Consider the following 8,202-nt stretch of genomic DNA (forward strand, 5'->3'; position numbering starts at 1 on the left):
AAGGCAAGGTAAATAGTTTTTAAGGTGAAATATAAAGGTATAATCAAAAGTAGTCAAAAACAGCCATTTATATCCTGATGTCCCATCTTCAAACACAGCTTCATTTGGCCATCCATGAAAGAGCTACTTAACCTCCCACTTTTCTATAGGAATACATGCTTCCTACTGACAACGCACTAGTAATATATGAAAATAATAATAATCACAATAGAAAAGTATAGTGGCGTCTACTTAAAAGTACAGCAGTCAAAACTTAATATTATAAATCAAATACACTTAAAATTCTAGTTTTATTAAAAAATATGAATATATTACATTTTAAAATATTATATTTGGAATAAGAACATTCCAATTAAATGATTCTTTTGTCAATGACCACGCAATGTAGTACATTTAATTTACTTTATTTGGACACACAACAAAGCAACACATATGTATTTACAATAATGCTGTGCAAATACCAGATGCACATCCAAAATAACTGTAAGACCTTCTTTTAATAAAATTATCAAAATAGGTCTTTGCCAGCAATTACAACTGTATATTCTTAGTTTTTGCTGCAGATATTACTTCACAGTACCTTTCTATGATGCAGCAAACAGAACATGTGTAATGAATATTGAATTACAAAATGATTTCCTTCCAAATACAATCGCAGCATAGTTTTTTTTTTGCTCTGTGAACAATTTTCAAGTATGAAGTGTGCCACACAACAAAGCAGGCATTAAGAACAACTGTGCAGTGAGGACCAGAGTTGTTTAAAAAACTGCATTTTTCTAACATGTGTCCTCTGTAGAATTATTTCAGTAAAATGAACAACACTAGACACATGCAGTGCAAGAAGTGTCTCATACTAAATGAGCAACTGCAAGAATATTTGCTCCAGTCAGTGCAATGTATTTGTGCAACAATTCAGACATAGACATGCAGAATTGTGTCATGAGCATAAATGTGACACTGCAAGATCATTCTTCAGCTTTTGAAGGTAGCTGAGGTAGTGAGGTAGCTCACTTTGACCCAAATTTAGCATTACCTGCTGAATGAAGGCAAATGTGTTTTTTTAAGCACTTCGGATACTGCAGGTGGAGTGTGTAGGTAAAGCGAAACAAGAGACACTTTGCCTGAGGTAGGTTGGTGAGTGCTTCCATTACAAGTCTGCCCCGATCCCCACTCTTGAGGGGTTTAGTTGTGATGATGCTGGGCTTGCAGCGCTGGTATACTCATAGCAGAGGATTCCCACGGCAATGTCCACAGAGTCTCCCTCATTAAGATTCTATAGTGTGAGAAACAAGACAAAGGAGGATAAATATTATGATTTTCATAATTCACGGTGGTTTCATTTTAGATAATGTTGTGTAAACAAGCTGTTAGAGGCATCTTTTTTTTGTTCATGTATAGGTGTCTGTTGTGGTGCAGATCCCATGTTTTGATAAGAGGTGATGTATTGGACAATGTGATATCTGATACAGAAATAGAGAATAGAGAAAGGGTTATTTACTCTTTACGTGTGCTGCTGACCAGGGAGAAACACACAGTTTTTTTAGTATTAGTGGCCTAATTTGAGCCTCTTAGTTTATTCTCCATTCAAGTTATTAGTGGGAAACGTATGTGTAGGTCATTAAAGGCAATATTAGAAATACATTGGAGATGTTTGGATTCATTCAAACTATGCGTCAACAGGAAGTTCCAGCAGCAGCCCCTCAGTGGTTTAGGTTTTTTTTTTTTCATCAAGTTAAAATCAGCTTAAGTTTAATGAAACATTTCATTTCATAAATGCGTATTATCATAATCCATCATCCCAAATAAACAAAACATTGGAGAATGGAAAAACTGAGTCAAACACCAATAAAAAAACTTTACTCACCGAACTGCTCTTAAATCCCCAAGAATGACTGGAGGTCCTCTCAGGGCAAGGCATGTAATGGCTGTTGGCTCAGTGCTCTACAAAGAGATGTAACACAAGAAACATATCTTACATCAGTTTAGTTGTTCATATAAAGAAGTACCACAAGGGAAGATGGGAGAATTAATTTTTGTAATTTGTATGAATTAACCATCAATATCATTACAAGAAAAAACAGAAATATCAACCCACCGTTGTCTGTTGTACCAGGCCTGCCTATCCTATCTGTCTTCCTCTTGAAGATTCCCGTCAAGATGATGCCATCGCATTACTTTCTGAAACAGCACAGACAATTTCTTTTATAACTGATTCATCCACATCTGGACAATGTTTCTTAAGTACTGCCTTGACATTACTGTACAGTAATAGTTCTGACAGGTCATGTATTTGGCAAAGGTGTTATATCACTTCTTGTACAGCACTCTCTGGGATATGAAGAACAGTTTGCATTTTCAATAACAGAGATGCTAGATTATGTTCAAACTGTTTTCTTTAACCACAAAGATCACCACAGGCTTCTTCCATGACCCCTAGGACTTCTATGTCAGAAGTCGCCTGTTGCTCTATCTCACCCTGACTTTCATGGGCTGCTTCATCACAAGCATCATTGGTTATACTGACAATTATTTCTGATTTGAAATTCTTCTATGCATGCTCTCTATATGTATTACTTTTGTGTGCATCATTATGGCTACCATATGATGCAGCAGAAACTGCACCAGAGGTACTCTCTAAAAGTGAGAAGGGATTATGCTGGGTGACCTTGATCCAGCAGGAGCTGAACTTCGTGCAAGACGGAGATTTGTAAAGAGAGTTTACGACACCCATTGACCAAACCATGTCTGGCATGTTGATGGTTACAACAAATTAAAACCGTATGGTTTGGCTGTATAGACAGTTACTCTTGCAAAGTGCTGTGGTTGGTCTGTGGAGCAAGCAACAATGACCCTGGAGTCATTGCCCAAAACTATCTGCATTGTGTCTCAGAATGTGCGATCATACCAATGCAGCTTCGCACAGACTGTGGCACTGAAAATGGCACTGAAAATGGCACAATGGCGGCAATCCATTGTGCCTTAAGATCATCACACACTGATGGTTTTGCTGGGGCTGCCAGTCATGTGTATGGATCCTCAACAACAAACCAACGAATCAAAAGCTGGTGGTCGTATTTCCGAAAACAAAAGTGTGATCCTCAAAATGTATTCTTACATCCCTAGTGCTGATTAAAAAGGTCAGGAAATTTCAGTTATTCTGATTGCTACTTGTGACTGGACTCTGCATCAGAGGCACAACAAAAACAAAATGTAAAATTTGGTAAATCATTTATATTTCTCAGTGGTGGATGAACTATCTGATCTTTTACTTCAGTACTAATTATATGCTAAAAATACTACAAGTAAAATTCCTGCATTGAAAAGTTAAATATGTAAGTATTGTCAACAAATGTACCTTAAGTATCAAAAATAAAAGTACTCATTGTGCAGTAAAATGCTTCCTGTCAGTGGTTTACTGTTTTATAGGATGTTTTTGGATTAATATTACATCTACACATTGCATTTTACTGCTATATATGTTTAAGGTTGAGCCTATTTTAAGTACTTTATATGCTTTTAGGTAGTGTAATCTATGATAAGATATATAGGGTCATAGAGGAAGTTTTATAGTTCATAGAGGAAGTTTTAGGGGTCCTAGTGGAGGTTTTAAAGAAAAAAGTTTTAGGAGAGACTACTGTCTTGTGCCCATGACTACTATAAGATAAACCTCTAAACTTTCTCCAGGACCCCTAAAACTTCCTCCAGGATCCTCAGAACTTCCTCTAGGACCCCTAAAACTTCCTTTAAGCCCTCTAAACCCATCTATAGGACTTCTAACACCTCAAGGACCTCTAAAACCTTCTCCAGGACCTCTAAAAGGGGTTTGAGACACCTAGCAATCATCTTGAAGTAGAATCGGCCGACAGTGGCACCAAAAAATGAATTACAATGATAAATTAACATGTAAAGGCACAATATGGTAAACATGGTGTTTTTAATGCATTAAAAATATTCTTGTTATACAGATTGTGGAAGATGGTAAGGATTAGTGTGTTTGCCTGCTTGCCCTTCACTCCATGGTTTCTAACTTACACAATGTCTCCCTCATTTAAAGATTTGGATCCCTAACCTTAGTCTCTTGCCTCTGGTCTCTTTACTAACTCCTTGTAACCAACCGCTGTAGTTCATGGATGTATGCCTCCAGAAGTAGCCCCATTCACACTGTCGTTTTGATGCGGGGATCGTGTGCCAATTCACCGCCTCCGCCTCTGAGTGAATCTCTCAGAGGGGTGAAATTTCGCTCCAACGCTGATCCGCCTATGGAGGTAGTATCGGGGCTGCATTATTGGGGAACGGAACCAGTGTGAACATATAAGCTAGCTTTTGCGTATGGAGGGTGTGTTGATTGGACAATCTGGTAACTGTCTGCAGTTATCAGATTGTCATCAGACCTTCACTCAACTTAGTAAAGAGAAATTTCCCACAAAGCAATGCTACATTTCTGCCCAAAAAACAGCGTCTGTCACCAGCAAAAAACGCGTTTGTGATGAAAATAAAACTCTGTGATCCGTCCTTGTGAGTGACAGAGTCAGACAGTGTCCAGTTTACTGATGGCGATTATGTAATCATATCATTTGTAGACATACAAATAAATATCTAAAGTGGAACAGCTAAACTTGCCAGTTGCCATGGATGTGAACATTCAGTGCTGACTTTCTACTGAATTGTGTCCAGCCAATATAGATACGTAGCCTACAGAAGCTTTGTAAGCTGGTGCTGGTGCTTTCTGGGGCGGAGAGTGAGAGCTGTGCTGCCTGCCTGTGTGGTGCTGAGGATTCGTGCAGAGTTCCCTGACGCTGAAGGACAGTATGTTAGGTTCAGTCCTGTCCTTGATTGAACCTTGTCACAAAACTGGCTATAAACGTCCAGCTTGTTGGGTCTTTCATACTGAGCCGAGAGGTCTTCAGGGCTTGTAAGTTTCAGCACCTCGTTCAAATATAGGCCAGGGTCCTGGAAAACCTTCTCGAAGATCAGGTCCAACAGTGCATCAACGTAGTCTGCAGTGCAATAAACAAAAATTCATGTTTACAAGAAATGCACTAGAACCAAAAAGCTTTGTGCTGCAGTGTTGCCAAGTGTCTCTTCGTATTTCTCCTAATTTATACATTCTCCTTATTTATTATTTTGAAAACCATTGAAAAAATAATTCAGATTTAAGTTGTGTTTATTTTCAACCTTTTGTGTTATCGCCTGTGTGTCCATCTTTATTTTTCATTTGTGGGTTTCAAATAAAAGATTGTAAAACTTACGGAATGTTGGCTCTGCTTTCACAGGCTTTGCAGTTCATTCTCCATGCTTAGATTTGGGGAAGTTGACTGTACAGCAGCTCTCCACCTGTAGATGTTGCCTGTGGTCAGTCAGTATTTTCATTGTAATGCAGGGCAGCCAGGTAGAGTCTTGGGTGGAAAAACAGTACTTTAAAAATCATAGTATACACTCTAAACTATAATCAACTAAACAGATAATGATGTTTTATGTTCGCCAATCCATATTCATAACAGAGTAAAACAAATTTACATATTAGAGTAACATAGTGACTAACATTACATCATATGCTTTCGTTCAACAAACCTGTGCTTCTGAAGTGAGGCCGGATAGTTCTCATGGAAAGCTGTGTGCCAACCGTGCATTTCACTGGTTGGTCTGTCTGGCAGGCAACATGATGCACTACAGACTGCTGTACAGATGTGCTTGGCTAAACGCAAAAGGAAGGAATATGTTATGTGTCTGTTTCTCATGTTACATGAAACAAAGAAATGTATACAGAATTGATGTTTAAAACAATCAATTTGATAAGGCAAATTCTGGCCCATGCAAACCCCTCATTTCACATTAGATTTAGTAAGTGAGCAATACATATTGTGTCCATTTTCTGTGTCCATGCCTTCATATAACTAACATTAATCATAGCACAGCAGACAGGTAACCCCTGTCTCCGGCTCCAAAGCAAAGTAATGATTGCTTGACTGCAGATAAAGTGTTGGTACTGTCAGATCGGGTCTCTCGTACCAGCAGCTAACACTACACACGTAGTTACGTGTATATCAACACAAAAGAAGTCATTCAACTGCCTAGGTGCTCATGAGCATCTAACACACTGTCCTTTAGCCTTTAGCGCAACATGCTAATTGACGTAGCGTAGCTCACTGGCCGTGAATAACAGAGCATTTCATACCGTCCTCTCTGCGTGTTCACAGTGGAACATTAGCTCTCCGTCCGCGAACAACTGAGACAATTTCACACCGTCTGATCGGCTGTGAGCATGTGGAGGAGACGGTTTCACATGCGTGTTCACGTCGGAACAGTAGCTGTTGCAACTGAGAAGTTGTCCGCGGACGATGAGCTAGCTAGCGCTGCTCGGCCGTGAACATGACGATGGCTAGCTAGCACTGTTCACGGCCGAGCAGCGTTAGCTAGCTCGTCATCCGCGGACAACATCTTAGTGGTTCACCGGCCAGTTAGAAGCGATCAAATCTCAATATCCTAATTAATTTTCTCAATTCACTGTCATGTTTTAAAAGCGTGCTGATACGACAAATTAAGGTTTGGCAACATTAACATTACCGTGAATCCTAAGACCAGTAAGCCCAATGTTGTAACGTTAGCTCAGCCTCATATTTACATCACCGGTTAGCGTTACCTCATGTGCTAAACAGCCAAAGTAACACAAACAATACTGTTTTTAAAATACTTGCAGTTTCTTCTTCTGTGGCATTGACACGGACAGTGGGTATTGATCCATCTTTGAGGGACAATCTCGTTGCCAGTCCAGCCTGATACTGACCCTGGTTGCTGAAACAGTCCGGTGTGAAGTGATTGGCACAGACAACAACGCTTTTGCTCAGTGAAGCTGGGACGTTTCCCTGAAAAATAAAATTTAGCCACTTCGCTCTGATATCCTCTTTGGTAGGGAGGCGATGTAGGGAAACATGAGTGTCCGTACATCCGACAACAGAGCAGGAGTGCTTGGCTTTCGGGTTGTACATGCTAGTGGTCAGGCTGTCGCATACAAGTGAAGCGAGAAAATGGCGGATCTGCCTTCAGGTAGCCGGCGTAATATGGGAGGAGATATCCAGCGTGAGGGCGGGAGTATTCAAATCACCCGTACTGTTACGTAACAGTGCGGGTGAAATCCAAATGGTTGCATAACATTGACGTAGAGGTCCTAAATCACTCTTAAAGGGGTACGCCACCCCTAGGTGAAATTGAGTCACTCCACGCAGTCCCTAGAGTTGGATGAGTGAGCCAAAGCATTTTTTAGCCGACCAAGCCATTGTCCTAATCTAGAAACGCCGCGGTTAGCTTTAGTTTAGCGTAGTCGCTGTAATCCGGAGTGTCCAGCTAGCATGTTGTTGCAAAAGTGAATCAAATAACTCAAGATTTTTTGTAATTATCTCTCGTGACCTATACATTCATATCGAGTACACATATAAATGCAAATTAACACGAAGGGATTTACTAGACCAATTTATATCTGGAACTATTTGCGGCCACAGCACAGGCAAAGCACTGCTACCACGCGCAAAGACACCACTCAGCACCTGAAAAGCCTCAACTTCCGTCAATACACCAGCGTGGCTACTAAGTTCTCTGCCTCTAGGAAACGACAATGCGAGTCGGACTAACGTGAAGTTTCCGTGATAATGTTAGCAATGTATAAACCAAGGAAGGGTAAAAATTATAACGTTACTTACAGGCATGGATGATGAACTCTGTTCTGCCTCTGTACTGAAAATGGATGGGACGGCCGTATCCTTCAGATGTAGCAGCATCTTTCTCGTAGCATACTGCATTTTCTCTTCGTAGTCCTCCGGTTTAAAATGCTCATCGCAAACACGATATTGATTGATTTTATCCACTGGTGTTGTTGCAGGAATGTCGAGGACAGCAAGCCAAAGATTTCTTCGTTCCACTGGTTTTGGAATTCTGTGAAACATTATGTTCGTGTATGTCCTCTGCTTGTTATCGCAGCCCTTCACACAGCAAATAACCATTTTTCCTCAGTAGATGTGAAACTAACTTCAAACTACTAACGTAACAACCTTACTGCAACAACTTCTTCTCTTACTGCAACTACATGCAGGTAACACTGGAAGTTGTGGTGCTGTGTGCTGTCAGTGTATTGACGGAAGTTGAGGGTTTTCAGGTGCTGGTCTCAGGTTTCAGGTCTTTGCGCGTGGTAGCGGTGCTTTGCCTGTGTTG

At 40.3% G+C, this 8,202-nt stretch overlaps 1 long non-coding RNA gene across 3 annotated transcripts; it reads right to left on the bottom strand.

The window, feature by feature from the left end:
- Positions 1 to 388: 388 nt before the first annotated feature.
- LOC119025035 lies at positions 389 to 7,189 on the bottom strand. Of its 3 annotated transcripts, none has more exons than XR_005076672.1 (6): positions 6,692 to 7,189; positions 5,572 to 5,695; positions 5,250 to 5,396; positions 2,096 to 4,997; positions 1,865 to 1,941; positions 389 to 1,273 (listed from the first exon to the last, which is right to left on the bottom strand). It is a non-coding gene; the product is annotated as an uncharacterized LOC119025035 (long non-coding RNA). The 3 variants fall into 3 exon arrangements; XR_005076673.1 differs by having other exon boundaries at positions 2,096 to 2,178; positions 4,070 to 4,997; positions 5,572 to 7,158; XR_005076671.1 differs by having other exon boundaries at positions 5,572 to 7,188.
- Between the last annotated feature and the right edge of the window lie 1,013 nt (positions 7,190 to 8,202).

Source organism: Acanthopagrus latus, chromosome 8 (assembly GCF_904848185.1).
Source record: "Acanthopagrus latus isolate v.2019 chromosome 8, fAcaLat1.1, whole genome shotgun sequence".
Lineage (NCBI taxonomy): Eukaryota > Metazoa > Chordata > Actinopteri > Spariformes > Sparidae > Acanthopagrus > Acanthopagrus latus.